Source organism: Chelonia mydas, chromosome 1, assembly GCF_015237465.2.
Source record: "Chelonia mydas isolate rCheMyd1 chromosome 1, rCheMyd1.pri.v2, whole genome shotgun sequence".
In the NCBI taxonomy this organism is placed as follows: domain Eukaryota; kingdom Metazoa; phylum Chordata; order Testudines; family Cheloniidae; genus Chelonia; species Chelonia mydas.
This window is the reverse complement of record NC_057849.1, coordinates 100,625,451-100,652,828: the sequence shown is the minus strand read 5'-3', so window position 1 is coordinate 100,652,828 and position 27,378 is coordinate 100,625,451. Positions and strand designations below refer to the sequence as shown.

Below are 27,378 nucleotides of genomic sequence, written 5' to 3'. Positions count from 1 at the left end.
CCCCTACCAGCCACTGGGTAAGTGGCACTGAGGCAGTGAGCGGAAAGAGTGCCTAGGACTATTGAGTTAAACCTTCCCTGGAAGGGGGGGAACATGCACAGTGACACGGCCAGAGGACTGAGCTGCGAAGAGGACACTGGTTCCTGAGACTGCAGGAGGAGCCGCAGGCGGACAGCAGAGACAGAGTGATGGTGTGCAAACTGTGGATGGGGTGAGTGTGTGTGTCAGCCTCAAGCTAATCCCCAGAATACCAGGAGGCGGCGCCAGTCTGACAGTGAGTGGTGCGCCCCATGACAAATCATATATAGGAGAAGAATTTTGGGGTAGAGCTGGATGAAGTTGAAACGGCTAACACAATTTTTTGTAAATAATGGATAAAGCTGCAAAATGCTCTGCTAAAAGAGTAGAGGGATTTTTTCAAGTCCTGTATGGCTCAAATTGGAATAATGCACTTTGGACAGAAGAATCCCATGCACTGCCAGAGACTCGGGACCAAATAGCTAGGCAGCAGTTCTGCGGAAAAGGACCTAGGGGTTACAGTGGACAAGAAGCTGGATGTGAGTGAACAGTGTGCCCTTTCGCCAAGAAGGCCAATGGCATTTTGGGCTGTATAAGTAAGGGCATTGCCTGCAGATCGAGGGACGTAATTGTTCCCCTCTATTCAACATTGGTGAGGCCTCATCTGGAGTACTGTGTCCAGTTTTGGGCCCCACACTACAAGAAGGATGTGGAAAAATTGGAAAGCGTCCAGCGGAGAGCAACAAAAATGATTAGGGGACTGGAACACATGACTTATGGGGAGAGGCTGAGGGAACTGGGATTGTTTAGTCTGCAGAAGAGAAGAATGAGGGGGGATTTGATAGCTGCTTTCAACTACCTGAAAGGGGGTTCCAAAGAGGCTGGCTCTAGACTGTTCTCAGTGGTAGCAGATGACAGAACAAGGACTAATGGTCTCAAGTTGCAGTGGGAGAGGTTTAGGTTGGATATTAGGAAAATCTTTCTCACTAGGAGGGTGGTGAAGCACTGGAATGTGTTACCTAGGGAGGTGGTGGAATCTCCTTCCTTTGAGGTTTTTAAGATTAGGCTTGACAAATCCCTGGCTGGGATGATTTAGTTGGTCCTGCTTTGAGCAGGGGGTTGGACTAGATGACCTCCTGAGGTCCCTTCCAACCCTGATATTCTATGATTCTAGTGTGGCATGTTCTCTCCTTCTTATTCTCTGAGGGAAATGAAAGCGAGGAGACAAAAGGAATGGTAAACTAAATAATAAAGGGATCCAAGGGATGTACAGTAGCTTAGGAAGGTTAGAGAAGAACATACTGTTCTGAAGGGAGCTGAGTTTAGAAGCTCTTCAAGCTACTGTCCAACAGAAGAGCAAATAGGCCTGACCTTTTATGGTAAATATATATTTTTAGAACTGGTTTCCTTACCAGTGTTACTGTTAACAACAAAGATAACTAATTGTGAAGGATTTTTAAAAACTATTTATGCTGTGTACTGCATACATGCTGTCTCACGGTCGTGAGCCACTCCAGACAATGAGTACCTGCCTCACGGCAGACCCCCCAAACTGGTGTTCTGTTCTATAATTTAGATTTTACCAAATCAGTAACAAATGTGAACTCCTGGATCACTAACAGTTTCACCATAGACTCACAGACAGTCCCCTTACCTTCTCCAGTCTATCTTGCCACCCGGGTGAGCTGGACTTCATGATAAATGGCCACCTATACCAAAAATCATAAAATATTCAGGTTGCTTCAAGTCTCAGATCAAGTGGTATCCTAGATCTTACATCAAAGTCAATGCCTGTAACCAATTCTGTACTAAACTATCAAAAGGCTTATTATCTAGGAAAAACAAATAAGAGTTATTTACAGGTTATAGCAAGCAGCAGTAGACACACATGAGTTGCAATCTAAATCCTAAGAGTGTAGTAGTAGTCTGTTAATTCAAAGTGTCTTTCAGGGCAGACCCCTGGTGATCTCTGGCTTCAGTGGTGTTTTCTGGCCCTGTAAAAGTTCAGACAGCAAAGAGATGGAAAATTTTCCTGTGTCTTTGTTTTATTTCCTTCATTCAGCCTCCAAGTCCATAGGACGAGCTTCCTTGCACGTAGCATTTCTAAGATGCGGTAGGGCCATTAACCAATCCTTTGAATTGTGGTGTTCCTTGATGGCCCATCTAATTTTGATAGTTCTTCTGGACAGGTGTGAGGAAACACCATTCCCATCTTTGTTCACAAGTTTAGAGCAAACATTTTCAAAGTTATAAATCAAAACACAGACATTACAAATAAGATTAATGGATGCAGCAATTTACAAACATTTTATAGAGTCTAAACACTAAATACAGTCTTAAAAGTACTACAACATGGAACAGCACTAACATGTAAGTGAACCAGTCTGGTCTCCAGCTATGAGTTTGTCAGTTCTTAGCTCATGCTTGCAGCCTTGGCAAGAACTGGCACCTGGACTACCCAGCATCACACATGCATTACTCCCATGTTGGAAAATGAAAATATACTAGTAAGTTGCACTTTTTTTTTTTTTAAAGAAACTAAGGTGCTCATACACTATCACAATGCTACAGGATTTGGTTGCAAATGCTGCAGGGAAATGTTTTGTTTCTTTGGAAATATAGTTTACACTGGAACTCTTAAATGTACTGTAAATATATATTTCTATTGGTTTTAGGCTTTGTATACCTTATTTTTACAAAATATGACATTTCAGGTGAAAGTTGACCTGATGCGTGAGACCTGATGCTAAAAGATATAGAAAGGTTTGACACTAGAGGAATTTAGATAATATTTTAGTTTATACAGGATAAATTTCCCACACGGATACTTCTACAAATTTTTAAAGCCCCAAGTGGTTTGGAAAGATTCATTCTTATTATTTAACATTTATATTGTAGTAGTATCTAAAGGCCACAACCAAGTTGGACCTCACTGCACTAGATGCTGTACAAACATGTAATAAATTACTGTGCTCGCATCAAAGAGCTTACATAGAGTGGCCTACTATACTAAAATGAATTTCACCCATTTTTAATGAAAATCAGAAATAACGAAGTAGTCCTGATTGTCTTGTTTGTTTTAATTTTGGAAAAATTCAGCATGTGGATGGAAATCTCTTAATATTTTTCTCCTAGGGTGGAGAGGCTACATTTATCAGTGAACTCAATACGAACCACTCTGAATGGTTGAATTTAAACATTGTTTGTTTATTTTCTTTCACAAATGCCTGGACAAACCCTTAGCACAACCATTCATTTTCAAATTATATATTTGAAAGAACAAAGTATCAATATTTAATCTGGGGCAAAGAAGGAGGCTGCAATTAACCAGAAAAGATATTTCTTGTTTTGTATCTTTGAATAATTGCAGTAAGAGGAGTTGTGATAAACTATGGTCATGGCACATAGATTTGTGCTGTCTTAAAATAGAGCACAGTAGGGGTATTGGATTTGGCATGTGAGTATATTACACAGATCTAGGGCTACTGAAACCACTAATAACATGACTAACCACTATGTAGGTTTAAAAACAAATCAAACCATCTAGTCCAGTAAACTACTTTTAGTAATATACAAGTAAGACTTTCAATATAAACACTTCTCAATTTACTAGGTCACTTGGCAGCTGTTATTCAAGTCCGTATCACACTAACACAGTGACCCTAGTAACTGCCCCAAAGTGTGGGCTCAAATGGGTGTCAGTAACTCCAAGGGGGTCCAGACAGACTACTCTGGGGTTCTCCCAAAGACCTCAAAAAATCTCGGTTTGGTTTTTCCTTTTTAGGCAATCCCTCTCAGGTTTGGCTTCACACAGAGAGAGAGAGAGTTTATAGTTTGGCTAGTACTTACAGTAGCTGCCTTTCTGGCTTGCTAGCCAAGAGAGCCAGCTTTAATTCATCTTTTGGAAAGGTCCTTGCTAGCAGCCTTACATTGGAAGACCTCAGTTTTAGATTGAGGAGGCAAAGGCACCAGAGAAAAGGGGCCTCTCAAGAGCATCGGGGATCATGCTGAGTCTACCTGCCATCTCTAGATCCTAGGAAGGATGGGGATTTGTCTTTTCTCCTTTCAGAAATGCATAAATGTTGCTTCGGATTTACTTTTTCTGGTTGGTCTAGTTACTTAAGGGTTAGCCTGCAGTGCTTTGCCATCCTGTATGTTTACTGCCTCTTAGGTCTGAATTTATCACAAGGGTACGGAGTATATCAGATCATGCCCTATGCGACAAAACAGTAGTGTGGTAAAATGAAAGACAAGAGGCAGACAGACTGAGGCCTTACTCGTAACCCAAATCCCCAGCCCCTCTGCCTCCTGGCTCCATTTTTCTCCAGCAGTGAATACCCGGATGGATCAGAGGGCCTTGTCCTTAGAAGAGCAAGGATCTATAGATAAATTGGATCTGTGCTAATCCACAACTGCTGGGGCAGGTTTTGGGGCAGTCTGAGCCAACTCCATTCTCCTTTCAATTTGGTCCCTTCAATAGTGATTAGTTTACAAAACAAACAGTTCTTCCAGCACTCTCACTCCAGGGCATTAATGTATAATGCACTAATATAAAACTACAGAAATCCTGGAACAATATAGAACAAGTAGTGAATGAACTATGGCATTTCTCCATGGGGCACAAGTGTGTTTCTCTTGGTTTTCCCTCTCAAAGAGGATTAGGTTTCTTCTCTTAAACAGAAATTTCTGCACATTTATTTTCTTCTGCTATATTGTGTATTACACCTCAATGGAAATCAGAAAAGGTCTGGATGGTATGCGAATAGATTTCAGAAGTCTCAGTGCCATCAGTGAGGAACTGGGAAAGCACAATAAGACTTTTCAAAGTATTTGTAATCCTTGGCTAGATAGAATGGTATAAAATAGACTCTCCCTTTCAGTGTACTGTCTGTGGCCCTGATCCTATATTGGTATCCATTCGTCAGTGGGACTCCATGTGAGCACAGGAGTATGTGCTAGTGGACTCAAGTGTAGGATTAAGTAAAATCAAAGTCTTGCTAGATGTAGCAGGAATCTCTAGGACATTTCTTGCATAATCACTTTAATAAAGAAATGTTAAAAGAAAAGAAATTGCAACCGTTTCAGTGCCTTGCTTATGCAAATTAGTAAGCAATCCATCTACTCCCTTCTTTTCTGCTGTAAGCGGCATCAACAATTTCTTGCTTAAAGGGTCTGCAGTAATGGTATCCTAAATCTCTTACAAGTGTCCTGTGACAAATATTTTTCTTACCTAGCACAGAAAGATCTGATTGTTGTTGTAGAAATCTGTGGCGTGCTCATGTTAAAAGTACTGTTCCAAAAAGCAGCCCCCAGAATATTAATTTTTAGTAAAAAATTTTTTTAGTTACGTAAGTTTAGAGATTTAATTCTTTTGAAAGGCCACAGAAGCTAGTGAATTGGCTGTTTCTGTGTGTGCTGCATCATATTAAGGGCCTATATATCGTACTTACACCAAAACACACTTTTGAATTAACTACGAAGTGAGAGACTGCGGGAATAGAACATAAAAATCTGGCTTTGAATTCTCTGTCTTTGAGTTAAAGGAGCAGTTAGAAGCAGGGGCTCTGTTGTACTTAACAGACAGTTCTTTCTGTTCTCTTTCAAGAAGCCAGAGTGTTTCTGAAAACTCTCATACAGCTCATTGAGATATAGTGGGTCAGGTGCCAATACAATGTTTTCAGAAGAGCTTGTGGGATCCCATTATAGACAGTCTATTTAGACTAGTGGTGAACCCTACATTAACAATTGCCTTTGGGCTAGAAATCAGCTGTGACTAAAACTTGATATTTGCCCTGGCAGCTCCTGGAGCACATCTGTACATCAAGAGGAAATTCTTTTACAGTGAAAGGATATAGTTAAAGTTTTTACAAGTTCATTTTGTATCAGTATTCAGCTTCTACTCTTGAGTAACAGAAAAAGAAAGACCATAGTTTTAGAGTTGGAGAAGCTGTTATTACACTATTTTGAAGAAATAAGCTATAGTATCTACATTTTCTGCCAGAGTTCTGTTAAAGGAGACCGTTCTATTCATAACAGTTTAATATGGGTAACGAGTCAAATTTTTGCTGCCCCTCGATACATAGCTATCTAATTAGAGATTATTTATTATTCTAATTAAAAAAGATCTCCCCACGTTTACTGTGAAATGGAATTGTAACTTGTATACATCCCTACCTTGCCACCTGAACATAAAGAACAGCACACGGTAGAATCCACTTGTATTGAGGTGGTGTTTTATACTTCTGTCCACTCTCCCACACAACTAAAATTCACTAGAAGCAGAGTTTCACTATGACAGGAGTTAGCCTACCTTCTAAAATATCCCTCCCTCTCCAACCTGCGATTGGAGGCATGGCCTTCTCATCACCCCCTGCAGTTGTGTGTACTACACAAGGCTGCTGGAAGCCCAGATCTGCTGTCCAAATGGTGGGCATCTGTAGCATTTCAAGCTTCTCTTTCCTTCCCAACAGCTTTAGGAAGGACTTCTCTGTAGTCTCAAACCCAGAGAGTAGTGGCAGCCTTTCTTTTGCTTCCCACCTCAACCAGAACAGAAGAAGTGGGGGGGGGGGGGGGGGGGGGGGGGGGGGGGGGGGGGGGAGAGGAAGTGCCATTCACACCTACGATGCTATATATTCATAATGTGGAATGCAGCACTTGACACTCTTCTGATCCAAGGTTAAGCATGGTGACACTATTTTGTAATGTGAAGCAGGTTGGAAGCAGGTGAAGCAGGCTGGAACTGTCACTTGAGTTTACTTGGGGTGGGGGGTAAATCCTGTCCTTCTTCCTGGGGGGTGCAGAGGGCACGTCTCAGAACAAAAAAAGGGTGAATACTAGTAATAGGAGGGAAGGGCAGGATTTCTGAAACTTGCTTAGGTTGAGCACAACATTTTGCAGAGCTCTGCTCCTGTGCCCCACTGTGCAGTGGGGATTTATGTTGGGAGGAGGGGTGAAGAGGATAGATGGGGGAGAGAATGGAGCTAGTATGTCTATCATTACATAGATCCACCAATTGATTCCCCTGTAAGTATACTCAGGATCCTGCTTCAGAGTTTTTGAAGTTTTTAGATAATATTAAGAGTAACCCAAATCCATAGGTGACCAAAAATGAGAAGTATTTCCATAGGTTTAGCTGTATTATAGAGACGCTTTCTAGGTTTTCATTCAAAGAACAAAATATGATGTGCTTAGACTTGCAGCAGAGGTCGCCTTCACTGTGTAAATCAGTGCCCAACTGTAGTACTGACTCTGCAGCTAGAAAGGTTGGAACTGTAGCCTTAAGTTATGTACTTATCAGTGGAACATTAAAGGTGACCTACTAAAGTAAAATACAGTATTCCAGGAGCTTTCAATATTCACTGTATGTCCCCAGGTTCTTAGAGACAGCTAGTACATTATTACTTCTATACTGATCTCTATTTTGATTCTCTTAAGTCCTGCAGCACCCACTCCCATGTTGGCCAGTTGGCTTCTGCTCTGTTTCTGGTGATATCACCACAGTGTATGCAAGGGGGTCATCTAGGACTGCCAGCCAGTTGGTCCTGGGTGCAGTGGATAGTAGAGAAGCTGAAAGAAGACCTACAGGACTGCTTTTACGGCTGAATATCAGGGGGAGGGTGAACTTGCGTCACATATCTGCACTAGAATCTGGTTCTTTACCTTTGCAGGTCACCTTTAATTTCAAAACCTTTTTGTGATAATTTACATCCTAACTGTATTACAGCCTTGATGCTGGTGTTGACATTTTCAGGTTCTCATTCTACTGTTAGTAGGTCATATCACAATCTTTAAGGTACCAGGTTTAAATAAAAACACAAATTCCGATCCCAAGTGCATTGAAGTGAATGGAACGACACCCATTGACTTCAATCGGCTAAGGATCAGGCTCTGAAATAAGGTCTCCTGTGTTGGTTTGAATAGATGGTATTCATCCAATAAACAAAAGTATGTAAATAATGTGAAATTTGACTATTTGGTCTCCGTGTGTAATACAACCACCCACTTTCTTGAATACTATTGTAACCCTTCTGCCCGTCATAGTTGGCAGCAGCAAGGGCCGGGTTCAATATCTAGGGGATCCATTCCAATAACACAATGCAAACCGGCTCGAGCCCCCACCCAGTGACCTGGGACAAATATATACCACCCCCCCGGGCGCCTCCAAGAGGCAATACTTCCCCTCTCGCAAGCACATAGTCTGAGTGTAGCAAAAAGCCTTTTAATGACAGAGAGAAACAATGTGGCATTATGTTGGGGAAACACCACCAACAGGATTCATAACACAACCCATGAGCAAAAACCCACCCCAAGCAAATTGGGGCATGCCCTTTCCCTTTGGTTCTTGAGTCCAGCAACCCCAAATCACCCAAAGTCCCAAAAGTCACTGTCCCTGGTCAGGGCAGCCCCAGAGTTCGAAAGTTTATCTTCAGAGCTTTACCTCCCAACCTGGGTGGAGATGGGAGGGGGGAGAGAGAGGTAAGGGGCACATTACATGATCTGAAGCTGACCGCCCCACAGCTTCACGCCCATAGGCTTCGCTCCGCTCCGCCAGCCGCCCCACGAACTTCTTTGCTCGGCTCCGCTCTGTAGCCCACAAGCAGCTCCCGCCGTCCCATGAACTGCTCCACCAGCCGGTCCACAAGGCACTCCAGCCGTCCCGCAAACTGCTCCACAATATATCTTCGGGCTCCCCCACTACTTAACACAATGCTCAGTGATTTCAGCTCTTAGTCATTTCAGCTCTTTGGCGAATTCAGCTTGTAGTAGGGGAGCCTCAGTGCTGGTGCACCATGAGCACAAAGTGAGCTCAGCAGCCTGTAACTAGACTCCTAATGGAATCAAAATTAGCTCTGATATTCCACAGTGGAGAGAAGAGGAAGTGCAATTAGCATGTAAAGGGGGCCCATACCACCAAGTATTAATACTTGTCCCCAGCCTCTCTCCATTCACAGAGTTTTGGAACCCATGACCCTTGCCTAGCGAGTGCTACTTAGTTGATGGTGAGTCCCTCCATCATAACAAAAGGCCAAGTACAGTTCCAAGCACAGTTCCCATAATCAGGGTAATAACAATTTATTCTTCCTGCCCCAATAACAGAGACACTGGGGATCCCAGAGCAGCCAAAGTGACCATTTGGCAGCTATGGCCTCATTCTAGGTTGGGTGGGTGTGCCTATGCAAATGAGATCGGCCCCTGAAGTTCTTTTCCACAACTTGCCACACCTCACCACCAGATGTCAGGGTGGAGCTCATCCTGACACTGCTTACACTATTATTATTTTTTAGATCTACTTTAGAATCTCAATAGCTTTAACAATGCGTTCAATCTTGCAAAACTTCCATTGAGTCAATGGGGAGTAGGATCAGACCATATATCTATCTGTCTCTCTATATTAATCCATCTGATGTTTGTAACCTTTTGCTATCTTTAAAAGGTATGTTTTTAAACAGTAAAAAAGCAAGTTCAGTTTAGGCAGCTACTGTACTTCAAATTAATAATTTTTACAAGAGATAGAATTAGTTTATTTTTTCTTTAGTAAATGGAAAATAATATTTTTGCACATTCCTTCACTCCCCCTCTCTCCCCGCAGTTTCTCAGAAATTGGAAGGAGAGCTGTTCAGATTGTTTTTCCTCTATTTATACAGGTTTGGACTGTTCCTAGCTATTACTGTACCTCAAAGCTTAGATAAGGGCTGTTTTTACTACATTAACTGACTCACAATACAGCATGTGCATACAGAACTGCATATTGTAAATTCTGTGCCACCTAATCAAATCTCGCGCAGTAGCTTTGAAGGGATTGTGGATGCAAAGATGAAATTTAGCACATAGTGAAATTCAAGCTCCTGTGTGAACTGATACAATATGTGAGGGAAATATATTATAACTACTAAGAAAATATTGCCTACATGCAAGTTTGCATCCAAAATGTGCAGAGCCACTGTATTTTGGGCCAAATTCACCACTTGTGCAAGCAGGTGCAATTCTGTTGTCTTCGGTGGAGTTGTGACCTCTTATGCTAGCAGTCTAAAATTTCCAGCTCAGGACTGCCCAAAGGGCTAACTCTAGTGCAAAATGTGCAGGAGCCTATCTGCAGTTAGGCACCTCTCTCAGAACTGGAAGTTTGTATTTGCATGAGATTCAGTAAAGGTAATTAACTAGAAACAAAAGGGAAAGTGGCTAGTCTAGAGTCGTTGTCCAAACTGAGTGAAAAGCAAAAGGTTAATGAGCAGCATAAATAATGAAAAGTGAAGTAGGGTTTTAAAAACTTTTCTAATTTCAGTAATTTAAAGTGGTCAGATTAACTCTGGTAGGAAAAATGTTTTTACCTTGCCAATGTCCTTTTAAATTAGTACTGATTTATTGTTCACTGGAGCTAACCTTAGTCATGAATAACATTTTTTCTTTGTATTGTTACTTTTGCTGTTTTTTTAACATAATGCTCCAGAGATACAAAGGAGGTGGACTTTTTTGTGTGTTTCATATGTACTAATTGTTTTCCTTCATTAAATAAAGAGTTCATAGAAACTACAAGAGGAGGGGCACTAAATTCTTTGTCAAATGCATCTTCTCTTTTGTAACCAAATGTGGAACGTGGTCTCTCAGAAAATCTTTTTATACACAAAAATTATGTAGAAATAATGTCACCACAAAATGAAATTAGAATTCCAGGTGGTCATGGTTTTCTATCTCAGAAAACCAAGAAACCTGCTGCTTTATATCTAAAGTCTGCCACATATGAGGCAATAGTAAGGGATATTATTGTGTTATCTAGTTCTCATGTCATTCCTCTGAATTATCTGGACCTTTTCTTTTTTCATTAAAATGTAGCACTACAAATGTGGGCTGAATGTCCCAGAGGCCATTTAAAAAAACAAAACAAAATGAAATCACAATAATCTAACATGAAATTATATTGTTCACTTGGCATGTCAAGGGCTAGATTATGCCTAGCTCTGCACTTGGTATATCAAGGATGAGATGGTGCCTAGCTCTTTCCACCCCCACCAGTCCCCATGTTCTTAAGGCTAGGCACAGACCTGTTTCTTGTGCTCTGGGCATATGAGGATTAAGACCAGTGGTGCTAGGATTAGGATAGAGTCATGGTCGTGTCTCTATTCACCTTCTGCATTAGCCAGCAGAGTTGGGTGGGGCATGTTGGAGGCCATATAGTATACTGTGTAATAGGGTGCAGCAAGATTAACCATTTGCAGGTAAATTATTTATAATCTCTCTGGCAAATGTTGACTTTCTAATGGCTACTACTTCAGTGCAAGAAGATAACTAATGATGTTGGGGTTTTAATCTTCCAAATTAGATCTCAAGCTCTGAATGATATGCAGTTTGTTAACATAAGTGATTTTCAAGAGCAGAAGCAGATTTCCACAGCATTGAGAAAATGTACTATTAGCAGCATATTGTTATTCAGAGGCTTGAATGATAACATTTGTAGCTTAGGCACTAAGATTCAGAAGGAGCTCCTCTGTTTATATTTTAATGAAACTGAATCAGTCAGCAGAAAGGTTGGGGAAACTGAGAACTACTTCTTGTCAGTCACAGAATTTAGGTTGTTACACTTCCTAAAAGCGTGGAAACTGAAACTGAGCTGGTAAATTGTTCTTTCTAGAAATATGGCACCAGCTCCTGGTCTGTGGCTGTGAAGTGCAGGTCGTGAGTGGACATAAAGATAACATAAAGTTCACCTTTACTTTTCCTTGATACTGCACCTGCCGTCAAGTCTCCTGGCTCAGTTTCGAGATGCTGCTTGCCAGTGACCCCAATGGGTTGAAATAGCAATGAGGGATAAGAGCAAAGTAGGAGCATCGCTCCCAGGCCCCATTTCCTCTGGCCCCAATTCCCTCACATAAGCAGCAGGAGGGGAGGTAGCACAGAGCTATCATTGTGACTCCTACACCCATTGGAGGATCCCCTATATACTTTCTCCTAGGGCTAGCTGGCTCTGTGGCAAGATTCCACCAGCCACATGGGCCAAAGCAGCCAAACTACATCTATATTATGGCCATGAGTTCCAAACACGCTGGGCCAGACTCTCAGCTTGTGTAAATTGCTGCAGTTTATTTAAAATCAGTGATGCTAGGGAGATTTGCTGGTGACCGGGGCCTTTGAAGAACTGCAGCGTAACAATATTAGAAACAAGTACATTACTTAGATTTTTCTTAAAAGTAGAAAAGTACTCCAGAATATTTTATTACTGTAGGAATTTAAATAAAAAAAATGTTGTTGGCATAATTCATTGATATGTGCAATGTACTTGGAAATTCTTGAATGGAAAGTACTATGGGACTGAAAGCACAATTGTTATAAAGTTGTCAAATGCATCTTATTCTCATTGTTGTTCTTCTCTTTCCTTCAAATTCAGGCATAATGTAGTTTGATTATACAGTAATCTTTTGAATGCTCTGAAAGAGCGGGGCATAATCAGAAAAAAGGGCTTCTCTTTGGCACTGTACAAGAATACGGTACATCACTGCATGCTACATATCTGGAAGCTCCAGTTTGCAACATTGTTCAGCCTACAAAAATTTTTTGAAGTGTGGCACACAAGGGAGTATTTATTTTACAGATGGCACAGAGGGGCTAAGTGACTTGCCTGAAGTCATATACGAGCTTGCTGGAAGCAGAATCACAGTGTCCTGACTCTCTTCCCTGTGCATTAGTCACAAAACTATCCTTTCCGTCATTAACTATCATAACTTGGCTAAATTTGAGTGAATTTTCCTGGGAATGGCAAGAGCCACAACCCTGACACCAGGACCAGACTCTGCCAAATAGCAAGTCCCAACTCCTAAGCATAGATGTTCTAGAGTTCTTCAATAAAACCTTTTACATTTTTTTTTAATATGTGCAAAACAACATGTTTGTCCCTGAACTTGTTCTCAGAAATGGCTGGACCTATTTAGTTGAAATTTTTCCAGAAAAATCCAGCCTGAGGCAGACATCCAGCATGAAAAATTTCAGCTTTTAAAAGGTTAAAATTTGGCAAAGTTAAAAGCATCTAAAAATAATAGGATGTGTCAAGCAACCTTAAATATATGAAGCCCCACCAGCTTCACTGAGAGTATGACAGCACAGTAATTTTGCACACTTCTCACTCTGAGAGAGAGAGAGACAGATGCTATCTTTAACGCAAAGTTTCCAGTTCTTTAGAAGACATTCAACGTAGGTATTTGTAAAATTTGCAAAGAATGACTTCTAACTAAGAAGAGTTTTAGCGCAATTGTCACCGTCTCTGCTAGAGGAAGCCTCCAATTGAGGCTAATTGGTAGAGCTGTTTATGGCCACAGAGGGTACCTACTGGTTTTAATTTCATTTCAGTAATGCATAGAAGGTACAGATTGCAGTGGATCTAGCCATCAGGTAAGGGACTCCATTAATGTGTTAAGTCTTCTATAATGCCTGGTCACCAGTAGACATAGTTTTTCTACAGATAATAATGGCAGCTGTTTCAAGATTTGAATGATAAGTATTTAACAACAGATGAACGAGGATGGATAGGGGAATAACTTCCTCAGCTTTCTATCTTCTCCTCCTAGTTGTTAAAGTAAACTGATCAGTTTAATAAGAGGAATGATTGGTATTGCCACTCACGTCTGAGTAGTTACCATATGCTAGCATGACAAAAGGAAGCAGAATCCGATGTCCTGTTGCACTGCCCAAGAAAACAACATGTCACCACTTTGCAAAAGTATTTGTTCCCTGCTCGTTTTTTCTATCATTCTATTTCTTGTTTTCTCTCTTTACATACAGATATTAATAGGGACAAAATATATACACTCTTTGGGGTGAACTATACACTATATTTTTTGAGCTGGCGTGGCCACATTACTTACAGCTAGAAAAGGAAAATGAAACCACAAGTCCATTGGGTCACCCCAATGAGTGAAAAAATCCTGGTGTTTCATGACAGGAACTGCTGTGTTTTATTTCTGACACTTCTGTGGAATGGCTTTTATTCACTACTTTCTGTGCATCTAATGCAGGATTGTCTTGTAGAACATGGTTTTTTAGCGACAGTTGGTTTTTGTGTGTGCCCCCATGTATCAGGATATTGAGGCAAATCATGTCTTCTACTATTACACTCCTCTTCATGCATTTCAGTTTAACTCTTCTGGAGTACAAACCTGAGTTCTGTCTTTTTGGGACTCTTTGGAAAGCATTACACAGAATCAGGCTCAGGGCACTGCATTTAAACTGGTGAGAAAACAATATGAGATCTTACTAATAGCTGCCTAACACTGTTAGTATTCAAACATTCACACTTAACAAAAACAAAGAATTTTAAACAATATTGGAAACACTTTTAAAAAAATTAACCAGTCAGTTCAGTAGTAAAATTGTCAGTGCAGTCCTTCCCATATATATTTCATTCTGCTTACACAACGCATATCTATGGAAAATAAAATTTATAATTTCTGCATCACAGTTATAAAAGTTTCAGCAGAATGTTCACTTACCTTTGTTTTAGAATGTATATACAGTTTTTCATACTGATTTTCATGTGTGATATTTTATGCGAATTGAGCTAATTTATATTTTAAAAAAATATTTGCATATCACCATAAATTTCAGCTTGAGGTCAACACATATTGACCTAAACAATGGTCTCGGCTGGAACATGGATCTGCACAAAATGTGGCAGCTGTGATTGGAGTAGGCAGGTGCTAGGGACGTAGGAGTGCATCTATGGGTGTTGGGATAGGTGGGTGGGTGTAAGATTGTGTCTAGTGGATGTCAAAAAAAGAGATGGGAGGGTGAGTCACAGGTTGAAAATCAGAGTTCTGGATGGGGTTGCCAAGTAGAGAGCCCTGGACAGTGCCCACTGCTCAGAGAAGTCCAAGGAGCCAGTGGATCCCACTCGCACTCGGAGGATTGATGGGGAGTGTCTAGTGCAGCTAGTTGAGGGTTGTGATCCAATCATAGAGACAAGAGGTTCCCTGGCTACAGCAGCCACATATAATCGGAGTTTGCAATTGCAAGCAAATGCCTGCTGCCTTCCCACACATAAGGATCCATTGGCTCAATTGTTGGGCTGAGGACATTTTGAGGTATGTAGAATTGCCATTAATGGTGGCTTCCACACTGAACTATGATAGCAACGGTGTTTTTTTTGGAGGGAAGGGGGACAACAGGCTTGTAGCTATGTTTCTTGCTCTACTCTCTGCCCTTGTGCAGAAACAAAGATGAGTTCAGCAAACCACTTTCTTCTCCCCACTACTGCTTTCCTTCTCTTTAGACTTTTTAAAAAAGTGCTACAGTATAAAACCACGTGGGTGACATCTATTTTTTGTGGGGGGGCATTTTAGCCTGTGCCAGAATTCAGCCCATACTTATGGAACTGAATAGCTTTACAATATTATCTCCTTATTCTGAAGATATAGCTGATAAGATATGCATGCAAATTAAACAAGGTTGCCAACTCTCATGATATTTTTGTGAGTGCCGCAATTAGGCGGCATGAAGATTGGCTTATCGGAGGCATTTCTGACAGCTTGGCATTACTGCCTCAGCTCTAACTAATGCTTCAGCTCTGGCTGCAGCAACCAGAGGTTGCTGCCGCTGCACAGAGATTGCTTTGGATTACAGGTCCAGTTGCTACCAGCAGGGGAGCTGCTCTGCTTGCTCTGTCCTGCAGTATGAAGCTCTGCTCCCTTGTTTGTGCTGCCTGAGCCAGCTTTTCTCAAATGCGGCCACCAGAGGCTTTTCTTGCAGCCACCGGAGGCTTTTCTTGTGGCCACAGCCGCCTGGATGGTGACTGGGTCTAGTAGGGGTTGGGTCCTGCACCCGTCTGGAGCCACAACCTCTGGAGGAGCAGACAGCCGGTGTGAGTTTCCACCTTCCTGCGGGCAGTGGGGCTCAGGCTTCTGGCTTCAGCCCTGGGGTGCCAGATGGCAAGCTTCAGCCACATGGCGGAAGGCTGTGGCCATTGGGCTTCAGGTTCACCAGCCTCCTCATCGCCTCTGGCCCCCACTGCCTTCCCTGACCCCTGACCCATCCACCCCATCTCCCAGTGCCTCCCTACCCACCTCTTCATCCAAGGCTTAATTTGTCCCCCGGTTTGCTGGGGCTGAGTAAGTCTGCTGTGAAAAGTTTCAGAGTAGCAGCCGTGTTAGTCTGTATTCGCAAAAAGAAAAGAAGTACTTGTGGCACCTTAGAGACTAACCAATTTATTTGAGCATAAGCTTTCGTGAGCTACAGCTCACTTCATCCGATTAAGTGAGCTGTAGCTCACGAAAGCTTATGCTCAAATAAATTGGTTAGTCTCTAAGGTGCCACAAGTACTCCTTTTCTTTCTGCTGTGAAAAGTGATATTTGTATGTGTGTTAATATCACTTTTCATTGCCTCCCAGCTAGGTAACAAGTTTGCTGCTGTGAAAAGTGATATTAACACACATACAAATACCACTTTTCACAGACTTACTAGCTATCAATTCTATCAAAAAACAAAAAAACAAAAAACAAACAGAAACCAAAAAAAGCAAAACAAACAACAACAATAAAAAAGACAAGAAAATGCAAAACACCTTATTTATGTTTCTGTTCTATTTAGGTCCAGTAAAGTATAGGGACAACTGTACATTGTTGTTTTTTGCAGACTCAATAATAACAACAACACCCCTATACAAATAAATTACAACGATTTGGACAGGTATACGTGCATATTTATTTGTTTTTCTTAAAGTTAATTAAGTTTTTTTGAAAAATTGTCAGTAAGAGTTGGTGGCCGCTCTCTGAGGCCAACAAAAATTTTTTTGTGAGAACCCCTGTCCTGAGCCCCGTATGGGAATCACAGCCTGCTAGGGTGCAGCTCCTACCCATCCCCTCCTTCTATCTAGCACAAAGTTGGGGTGAGAGAAACAAAGGTGAGTGTGAAGAGACCCTAGGAGTGTGGATGTCTCTCCCTGCCCCCTAGCTTGCATGGGATCAGTCCTAACCTGGCTGCAAGCTCCCAGAATTGGGCAGGGTCAGTATCTGGGGTGGGACAAAAGAGGAAGGAGCTAGTAGGGACACTCACTAGGGGATAGAGAGGAAAGGGCTGATCAGGAGCCTGGGGCAGTGTTCTGAGAGGTGGAAGAACTGGGTATGAGTGAAGGCTAGAGCTGGGCAGGCCAGTATCCAAGGTTGAGGGAAGTAGCTGACCAGGGAACTGTATCCAGGATTGGGAGCTGAACAGGGGCAGTGCCCAGCATTAGTAAAAAGACGGGGGTCTAAATTAGCTGTTACCACTCAAGACAGAGATCTTGGAGTCTTTGTGGACAGGTCTTTGCAAATATCTGCTCAATGTGCAGTGGCAGTCAAAAAAGAAAATAAGACAATATATATCATAATGCTACTATATAAATCCATGGTACGCCCACACCTTGAATACTGCATGTAGTTCTGCTTGCCCAATCTCAAAAAAGATATATTAAAATAAAAAAAGGTACAGAGAAGGGCAACAAAAATGAGTAGGGGTGGAACAGCTTCCATATGAGGAGAGATTGAAAAGACTGGGCCTCTTCTGCTCAGAAAACATGACTCAGGGATATGATAGAGGTCTATAAAATTGTGACTGGTATGGAGAAAGTGAATAGGGATGTGTTATTTATCCCTTCACATAACACACTGATCCGTGGTTATCCAATGAAATTAAAAAGCATCATATTTAAAACAAACATAAGGAAGTACTTCTTCCCACAGTGCACAATCAACTGTGGAGTTAGTTGCCAGGGGATGTTGTGAGGGCCAAAAGTATGGGTTTAGAAAAGAATGAGATAAGTTAAAGGAGGATAGATCCATCAATGGCTATTAGCGGATATGGTCTGGGATGCATCCCCATGCTCTGGATGTCCCTAAGCCTCTGAATACTGGGAGTGGACAACGGGGAATGGATCACTTGATGATTATCCTGTTCTGTTCATTCACTCTTAAGCACCTGGCACTGGTCAATGTCAGAAGACAGGATATTGGGCTAGATGGACCATTGGTCTGACCCATTATGGCTGTTCTTCTGTTCTTATGAGGTGTTGTCTGCTAGAGGGTGGGCCTGCAGAAAGAATGGCAGAAGGATGGAGGTGAGATCAGTGGCTGGGGAAGGGATGTTGGTGTTAGGGAAGGACCTATTAACAGAAGCAAAAAGTAGGAGCTCTCCCAGTTTTGTGTGTGTGTATTTTTTTGGTGCCTGTCAGGATTTCATGCTCAAACGCAAAAAGAGACAATTCCCCCTAAGAGCAGAAACCTCAGAAAACAGACCAAAAAGATTTTTAAGCCAGTCTCATGATTATTTTGGTTTCTCTCATAATTTTTGAACTTTCAAGGTTGGCAATAATGCAAGACGGTCAAAAATGTTTAGAAGGACTTCAAGGTTTGTGATGAGGAAGAAAACGAACAGTGAGAATGAAGATATGCAAAGGGTGTTAGAGTGGTTTTCACCACTTCTACGCTGTTCAAGTTCTTTAGACATAACTCTTTTATTTATATAATGCCTTGTTTAATCAGCTTTTTGACAGAATACTTAATTACTCCCAGCAGATATTAGTCAATTGATATCAACCACCCAGTGCAGAACTTTATTATACTTAAAAGGCGGATACGTTGTAGTTCATGCTCCTTGATTTTCACTAAGAGACAATTTTTGTATTTAAATAGCTCTGCTGAAGGTAATAGATTTTAATTAGTTAATATTATTTAGCAATAGTTTTAAGGTAGTAAGTTTTGATGAATGGAGGTCAGTGTCTCCCAGTGGAAATCAGTCTGTTCAGGAGTTTGGACAGAACTGACACTTTGGTTAGTGCAAAATGTTAACTTGGAAACAAAGCTTAATTGACTCATTTATTTCATTGCTTTTTCCCATTTGGTTTGCTGGCAGATTTGAAACCCTAGACCAGCAGTGGGGAACCAACAAGTTGTGGAGATTAAGCAAAAGTGATTGAAGTGAAGAAAGCGTTTGACTTCAATAGCCTATAAATAGACAGGAGCGAGAACTAGTTGGCAAACAAATTTGAGATGTGTTGGGCTGGCACTTTGTGGGGTCATTTACACCTGTGCAATATTGCACAAATCAGATTTCTCTGTGTACTTATCCCATCGGCAGTGTTTTACATCCTCTTTGCAGAGATGTGAATTGCACAAGGCCATAGTTACTGGAGAATCAGGCCCATTGATTAATTTCTGTTTATTATTTTACTTTTTGCGTACTTTTAATGATATATCTTCTTAAAAACTAGCCTTTTGGAAATCACAGATATGTCACTGTTATCAAGTCTCAAGGTAAAATTCATATTGAGTTCTAGGCTATCAGGAGACTAATAAAAGCCAAGGCCTGATTGTATATGCCATTGTAACAGTGTGTAGGGAGTGGGGGGGCTGGACCTGTGCTGCAAGGGACGGAGGGAGAATTCCCTTCATGAATGCACTGCAGTGGGTCATTATAAGCAACTTTATGCTGCCCCCTTGTAAGCCCTGGAGGGGATGTAGTACAGGAGATTCTGAGCTTCTGACCCTTGACTTACAGCTACCTTTGTCCGCGCCCTGGGGCTGCCCCCTCTGTGCTGTGTCTTCAGGAGGTGCAGCACAGAATTTCAACCCAGGAGAGAACAGCCTTTTATTTTAGCTCATTTAGCTTTGCAGGAGATTGTTATCACATGCTATAACTGAAATGGTGAGATTTGTTCTTGGTATGTAATTCCCTGGGCATGAAAGCATTTAAGTACTAATTTTAAGTAAAGAATATCACTTGATTCTTTGTGTCAGGAAACCAAGAGTGGAATATAATCATGAAGTATGATAAATATAATGTGCATAGCCTAACAGTTGATCATTTATTTCAACCTTTTCTAAAAAAGGTTAAACTCTAAATCTTAATACTATAATAAGATGCTGACTTTTATTTTGAATTAGAAATTGAAACAAAAAAGAGAGGTGGTAATTTGTGACCTTTTACTAGATCGCATGGGTAAGAGATCATAGGCATTAAAAATTACAGTGATCTAGAGCAGTGCTTCTCAAGCTATCTGATATGAGGGACCGGCAATTTTTTTTCCAATGTGCGTGCAGACTGGCAGGCGATGGCTCGGTCCACGGACCACCACTTTGAGTAGCACTGATCTAGAGAACTGGCTCTGGAGATTTTCTAGAGGCTTTATAAAGCTCTTCAAGAGCAGAATTTAAAAGCTGATTGATACCAAGTGGATTATTTATGTATTATGAAATTATCAAAGTTGAATGGACTTTCAGGATTTGAAACTTAAGAGGCTATGGCCCATGTGTTTCTTTTATGCAAAGAGCAGAGAAGCAGAAAGATCTCAATTTCATGGTAAATGCACAGTGTTTTGTTCTTTAGAATGTGTTCATATTTCAAGTAAAGTATATAAGCTCATTGATTTGCACTAGTTACTAGGAACAAAACTGGGTAAAACTGTTGAAAATTGTGAACAAATCTATGGGTTTTTTTTTAAAACAAAGTCAGTTTGACTATGTTTATACCACTTTCATATTCACTTTTGTCTAGGAATAAGGTCACTGGCAGGAATGTTCACCAAAACAATATGATTTCAACAACTATTGCAGAATATTAATAGAAAGCAAGATTCGAATTCATAGTCATGACTATGTACATCACAAACTGGATGAGAAATGACAAGGAGTCTGGTGGCAACTTAAAGGCTAACAGATTTATTTGAGCATAAGCTTTCGTGGGTAAAAAACCCCACTTCTTCAGATGCATGGAGTGAAAATTACAGATGCAGACATAAATATACTGACACATGAAGAGAAGGGAGTTACCTCACAAGTGGAGAACCAGTGCTGACAGGGCCAATTCCATCAGGGTGGATGTAGTCCACTCCCAACAGTAGATGAGAAATGCTCATCCAAGCAGCAACAGAAACATTTGACTCTATGTCCTATCAAAATAGCTCAAATTTTGAACGGTAAATACACAAAGTAGTTCTCACAGGGAATATATTGTGAGCAATCTGTACCAATCCCTCAAATCTGTGTGGGAAGCCCATTGCAAATTACTTTATTTTGTCAATTAGTGATTAAGTGATCATACATTAAATAGCAAAGATAGTGCATTACAAAAAGTAGTTTATTTTGTCAAATGTTTAATTTTAAATGTTTGTAATTCTTCATTGTATACTAGTAAATGCATTCTAATGTACTTCAAAAACATAATGTTACTGCAACATTCACTGGTAAATCTTTACTAAGAGATGGGGAGATGCTACTAGTTTTTTAGTGTCTTACGGGGTATGGTAAAAATTTAACTTCTACTGTAATTAAGTGAATACTGTGCCTCTGTCTCCCTTATTTGACCATGAGAAGTCTAGCCTTCCCATATGTAATGGCATGAATATGCTATGTAAGAAGCAGTTATGGTGTATACAACATCCCCTTAACCTATACTATGGCTTCACCATGGGGTGATGACACTCGGGCTCTGTTCTCCACTGTGCCTGTGCAAAACAAAGCTCTGGTGCAGTGGAGAAGTAGGGCTCACGGAGACAGACTTTACCAATGTGCCGAAGGAGCAAAGTTGTTGAGCAAGGTCTTCATCCCAGAGCTTTAGGTGTTTTTTTAGATACCCTCATCCTAGGTCATGGAGCGCTTTAAAGATAAGAACGAAGAACTTGAACTTGATTTGATAAGTCAGTATAGAGAGTGGAGGACAGGCTGATGACGAGTGTGATATATTTCATAGAATCATAGGACTGGAAGGGACTTCGAGAGGTTATCTAGTCCTGTCCCGTGCACTCATGGCAGGTCTAACTATTATCTAGACCAAGGATCACAACCTTTTGGCACGCAGCCCACCAGGGTAAGCCCCCTAGCGGGCCGGACCAGTTTGTTTACCTGCCGCATCCACAGGTTTGGCCGATTGCGGCTCCCACTGGCCGCAGTTCGCCGCTTCAGGCCAATGGGGGCTGCGGGAAGCGGCAGCCAGCACATCCCACGCCGCTTCCCGCTGTCGCAATTGGCCTGGAGCGGCAAACTGCGGGCAGTGGGAGCTGCGATCAACTGAACCTGTGGACTCAGCAGGTAAACAAACAGGCTTGGCCTGCCAGGGGGCTTACCCTGGTGGGCTGCGTGCCAAAGGTTGCTGATCCCTGATCTAGACCACCTTTGACAGGTGTTTGTCTAACCTGCTCTTAAAAATCTCCAATGATGGAGATTCCACAACCTCCCTTGGCAATTTATTCCAGCGCTTAACGACCTGGACAGGAAGTTTTTCCTAATGTCCAACCTAAGCCTCCCTTGCTGTAATTTAAGCCCATTGCTGCTTGTCCTATTCTCAGCAGTTAAGAAGAACAATTTTTCTCCCTCCTCCTTGTAACAATCTTTTATGTACTTGAAAACTGTTCTCATGTCCCCTCTCAGTCTTCTCTTCTCCAGACTAAACAAACCCAATTTTTTCAATTTTCTCTCATAGAAGGTTTTCTAGACCTTTAATCATTTTTGTTGGTCTTCTCTGGACTTTCTCCAATTTGTCCACATCTTTCCTGAAATGTGGCGCCCAGAACTGGACACAATTCTCCAGTTGAGGCCTAATCAGCGTGGAGTAGAGCGGAAGAATTACTTCTCGTGTCTTGCTTACAACACTCCTGCTAATACAGCCCAGAATGATATTCGCTTTTTTTGCAACAGTGTTACACTGTTGACTCATATTTAATTTGTGGTAGCCTGTGTGGCTGAGGAGACATGCTGTAGGTTTCTGTACTAGTTGGAATTTTTGAAGTACTGAAGCTTCGTGTCTCTGTATAGTGTATTGCCATAGTCCACCCAAGAGGTGATGAAGGTGTGAATAAAAAGGTATCGTTCACAAGGATGGGCTGGCGTCCCCTAGCCAACTGGAGATGACAGAAATTGTTACTCTTTTGGATGGTTCTGTGTAAGAATTTACCATCAGTAAGGAATCCAGTAGTCCTCGTAAGCTGTGGACTGAACAGCTCTAGGTTATGCTGTTGGCAGTACTTCCACCAACAGAGAATCAGGCACAGCATAGACTTGCTCTGCCATACCCCCTGCCTCTCCATCCCACCCTGGACAAACCCCTAGCATCTCCGTATACCGTGCAGCGCCAGCAGAGGTGATTGGCAGAGCTGGTGCAGGGAGTGATATAGCTGCTATACTGGCTGGAGATTCCCCTAACACACAGGAAATTCTCCAAGGGGGTTTCACTGGCTGGCTTAAGTTCACTTTGCACTGCTTACACAAAGTGAATTTAGTGGTGTGGACAATCCAGTCATACTTTTCTATGCTTGATGACCACCACTGATCACCATTCTATAGAATTAGCAGTGACAATAGAGTACTCCATGTAAAAAACAGAGAAGGAAAACGAAATCAAACATTTCACAGAGTTGCAACCAAATACAGTGTCAGGGAAGGGAGATGAAGTAGCCGACTGGGCAGCAAGAAATACATGCTGAAGTGACCACTGTTTGTGATTGGTATGAGTGAATCACCCAGCTTAATTCTATTCTGCTCATGTTTTTTTTACCATGCCCCTATCTCTATAGTATCACCAGAGCGTTTTTTCTTCCCTAAACAAATAAATGTCATCTGGTGTTTTTGTGCTGCCAAAATATATCACTTTTCCTGATCACAACAAGAAAATCCTCTTGGGGGATAACAGAAGATGCGTTTTACACATGTACATGAATATGTATGCTGACGGAAAATTCTTTATAATTATATACAGTGTGATTACGTACTGGTGCCTTTGCACACTATACTTTATTCTGTTTGACGTGTCAAGTGGTGCAATTAAAAGGTGAGTTTTCAGATTAGCTATTCATATCTGGTAAGAATTGAAAAAGAAGTGTGAGCTTTATTGAATTTACATTATGTGCACCTGCTGTTTGGATAGAAATGAATGCAGTTATAATTCAACTGCTCTTTCTATAACATTTTCTTGTTCACGCAATTAGAGCTGAACACTGACGAGAGGGGTTACCGTTGCATAAGGCTTTCTTAAGTAAAAGCTCCCTTAAGTAGAGACTGAAATCCCTGTTTTTACTTGAATTATTGTTGCACATGCCCTGTGCAACAGTGCTGTGTTTTTGTTAAAGGTAACTTTGACTGTAAGCTCTTTGGGGCAGTGACTGTTTTTTTGTTTTATAGGCATATAGTTCCTAGCACAATGGAGCCTCAGTCCCTCACTGGGGCACTACCACATTACACAAATAATAATAACATGAAAATAAACAATCATCAAAACAGATGTGCCCCAGTGGGGGTTTGGAAAGCATCTGTTCCTCTCAACGTCCCGGGCTATTGTCATGTTGCATGCCAGGAAAATCAGAGGTAAGTCAATGGAGTTACAATAGTGGAAAACTGGCATAAATGAAATAAGAATCAAGCTCTTGGTTTTTCTGGCACTGAAGAAGCAGGTTAACTGATAATGCCTTAGCTTGTGGGCTCTGCAGTCCCCTTATAAAAACTGTTAGCAGCATACTTCCTATCCTCACTTGCATTTTAGCTGGGATGTGAATTGACCTAAAGTACTACTCTAGACTCCTTTTGCCTAATTTATTGGACATAATTAATGTTACATAGCCAGATTAAGTTTACTATAGATTCTTAGATCATACAGTTTATATAAAAGTATTACTTGTTCTTACGTTAGTTGAACATTTTCTGTTTTGTCCATTGTAGGGTATTATATTTTTATTTGGTAAGTAAGAGACATATTCTACCCTCAGTAACTGAGGTTTACCTTCCGTTGACTTCGTTTACCATGTAACTGAGGGAACAATTGGGCCTTAAAAATGATAATTAAGGGACCAATCCTGCAGACATTATTATGTGAGGAGGGGCAGTTGTTGTTGTGAAGTGATGCCGAGAGGACCAGGTTCAAAGACACGACTAATATTGATTTTACTAACCTGAATCTATAAACTTTGCAGCAGAATTTTATGAAATAAACATGTAACTTTGGTGAGTTAAAGCATTCCTCTTCTCCTTACATTACAGTCAGCTCGGTACTTCAGATTTGGGCAGATCCTCAGCTGCAACAAAACTTCAGTTGCCACAGCTGAGGGAGTGAGGACAATAAGTGTAATTCATATTAGAGACACCGTGTGGCTATCATGCTGTGAGAGGCTGGTTTGGCCCCCAGCATGACTTAGACCCAGGGGTTCTCAAACTTCATTACACCATGGCCCCCTTCTGGCAACAAAAATGACTACACAGCCCCCGGAGGAGGGACCGAAGCCTGAGCTTGCCGGAGCCCTGCCGCCCCGGGGCGGGGGGTGGGGGGGGGCAAATCCCAAGCCTTAGTCCCTCCATTTTGTGTGGGGGGGTGGAGGGGGGGGCAAAGTCAAAGCCCAAGAGCTTCAGTCCCAAGCGAGTAGGGGTGCCCATCACCTAAGCCTCGCCACGCAGGGATGGAGCCCTCAGTCTTCGGCTTTCACCCCAGGCAATGTGGCTTGGAATTCGGCCCTTGGTGGTGGGGCTCGGGCTTTGGCCCCAGACCCCAGCAAGTCTAACGCCAGCCCTGGCAACCCCATTAAAACGGAGTCACGACCCACTTTGGGGTCCCGAACCACAGTTTGAGAACCGCTGATTTAGACCAACCTCAGGTCTGCTCTAAATTCTGCCGGCTGGCAACGGACTGTGAGGGCCATTTTGCCAGACAGGTATTGCAGGAATGCAGCAGCACTCTCTGGCTGTGTACTGCCCTTCTCCCGGCACACCCTCTACACTTTGAGGGTGCAATGGGGTGGAGTTGAATTGGTTACATCAACTCTATGTGCCAGCAAAGGATTCCCCTATGCTGGAGGAATCCTCAGTTGCTATATTAGGGCAGCTTTCCAGTCCCTTTGTGCCACTGGATCTGGCCGCTTAGATTAAGACTTTAAGACCATACTTTTATGAGAAACTTTTTCTTATGTAATAGTTATTGGGCCTTTTTGGGGATTATTTACTCATTGAACAGATTTCAACCTGCACATTTGTTTCAAATAAAGATAAGGAGGCAGGTCCCCACTCTGCTTTCAGAGTTCTGTTGTGCATATGTATATGGTCATACTCTCAAGCACTCCATGATTCGTGCCCTGGTTGTGCGATATTATAGGTACTGTATAAAGCATTGAATAAGTAAATAAGAACCAAAGCTGACAATAAACTTGTTTATTAGGGACAAAGAAAAGAAAACAGAATAACTTTTCTTGAAATTAATATGACACTTCTAAACTCAGGAACTTTTTTTGTGTGCTGCATTTAATTATCAGCTGGATTTTTATTTGGTTATTTTTTATGTAGCTCAGGGGAATTTCCGTGGTTGCCTGTTCTTCACAGATGTGCTTGTATGCTCAGTTAGAGTGTAGAAGTACACACTCTGGTTCAGTTCCCCTAAATGTACCATAAATATGCCAAATTATATGACACATCTCAGTCTTCATTATATGACTCAGCCATATCTTTCAGTGGATTGTCTTATGCATTTACCAGAGTGTCAAATATTTTGTATTAGTGCGTTTCTCTTATGTCACATAGTAGCACACGATAAACGTAAGTGTCAGCTTAAATATGTGTACATCTTGTTTTATTTTTGTTACTCAGATATAAGATTCAGCATAATTAGCATTCAGCAAGATTCAGCATATTTCCTAGCCTTAACTTTTGCAAGGTTTCACATATATAAACCTTTTGCAAGGTTTCACATATACATTCACCTATATATTTCACATATAGGTGAATGTATCTCTACTCTTTGTCTCGCAATTGGCATCTGCAAGGCCTATGTTCAGATAATATTGATGCTAACTGATGCAGATAGAGCTATAGCTTAGTAACTGTTAGTACATGATGATGTGCTCACATGAGGCTCTAATTAAATTTGATGATACACAGATTGAATCATTTCAAAATCTAGGCTGACTGTGAGGAGGGAATCCTGATAGCAAGACCCCTTCAAATTTACCAGAACAGTGCTGCAAATTTCAGCAGCCTCTCTGGCTCTAATATAAATGATGCTCAGTAGTCATGATTACTTTATAAGTTTAACAAGAAAACAAAATATGATTACAGTACTGGGATAGATAGATATATATAGAAAGGCTATTAGTGGTGCATTTATTACTTACTCTATGGCAAATAGAAATGATAGAAGAGAGCATAAAGGTTAAAGTTAATTTCAATCAATATAACATCTGGTAAGTAATATATCCAAACAGTGATTTGAACAGAGTTAAGTATAGAGAGGGTTTGAGTCATAGCTCAGTATGCTAATGGAGAAATTCTCAGAGATTTTAGTGTGCTTTGAATCAGACTCAGAGGTTGCAAGTGCAAGGGGACTGTTGCCCCATTACTAACATTCAGTGGGGGTGTTTTAGTTGCTAGCTGCCAGTACTAAAG

At 41.5% G+C, this 27,378-nt stretch overlaps 1 protein-coding gene across 1 annotated transcript in view; it reads left to right on the top strand.

Annotated features, from left to right (window-relative positions):
* FGF14 (fibroblast growth factor 14) overlaps positions 1-27,378 on the top strand; it is a 618,100-nt gene that overhangs the window by 13,070 nt on the left and 577,652 nt on the right. The gene's annotated exons all lie outside the window — the stretch shown is intronic.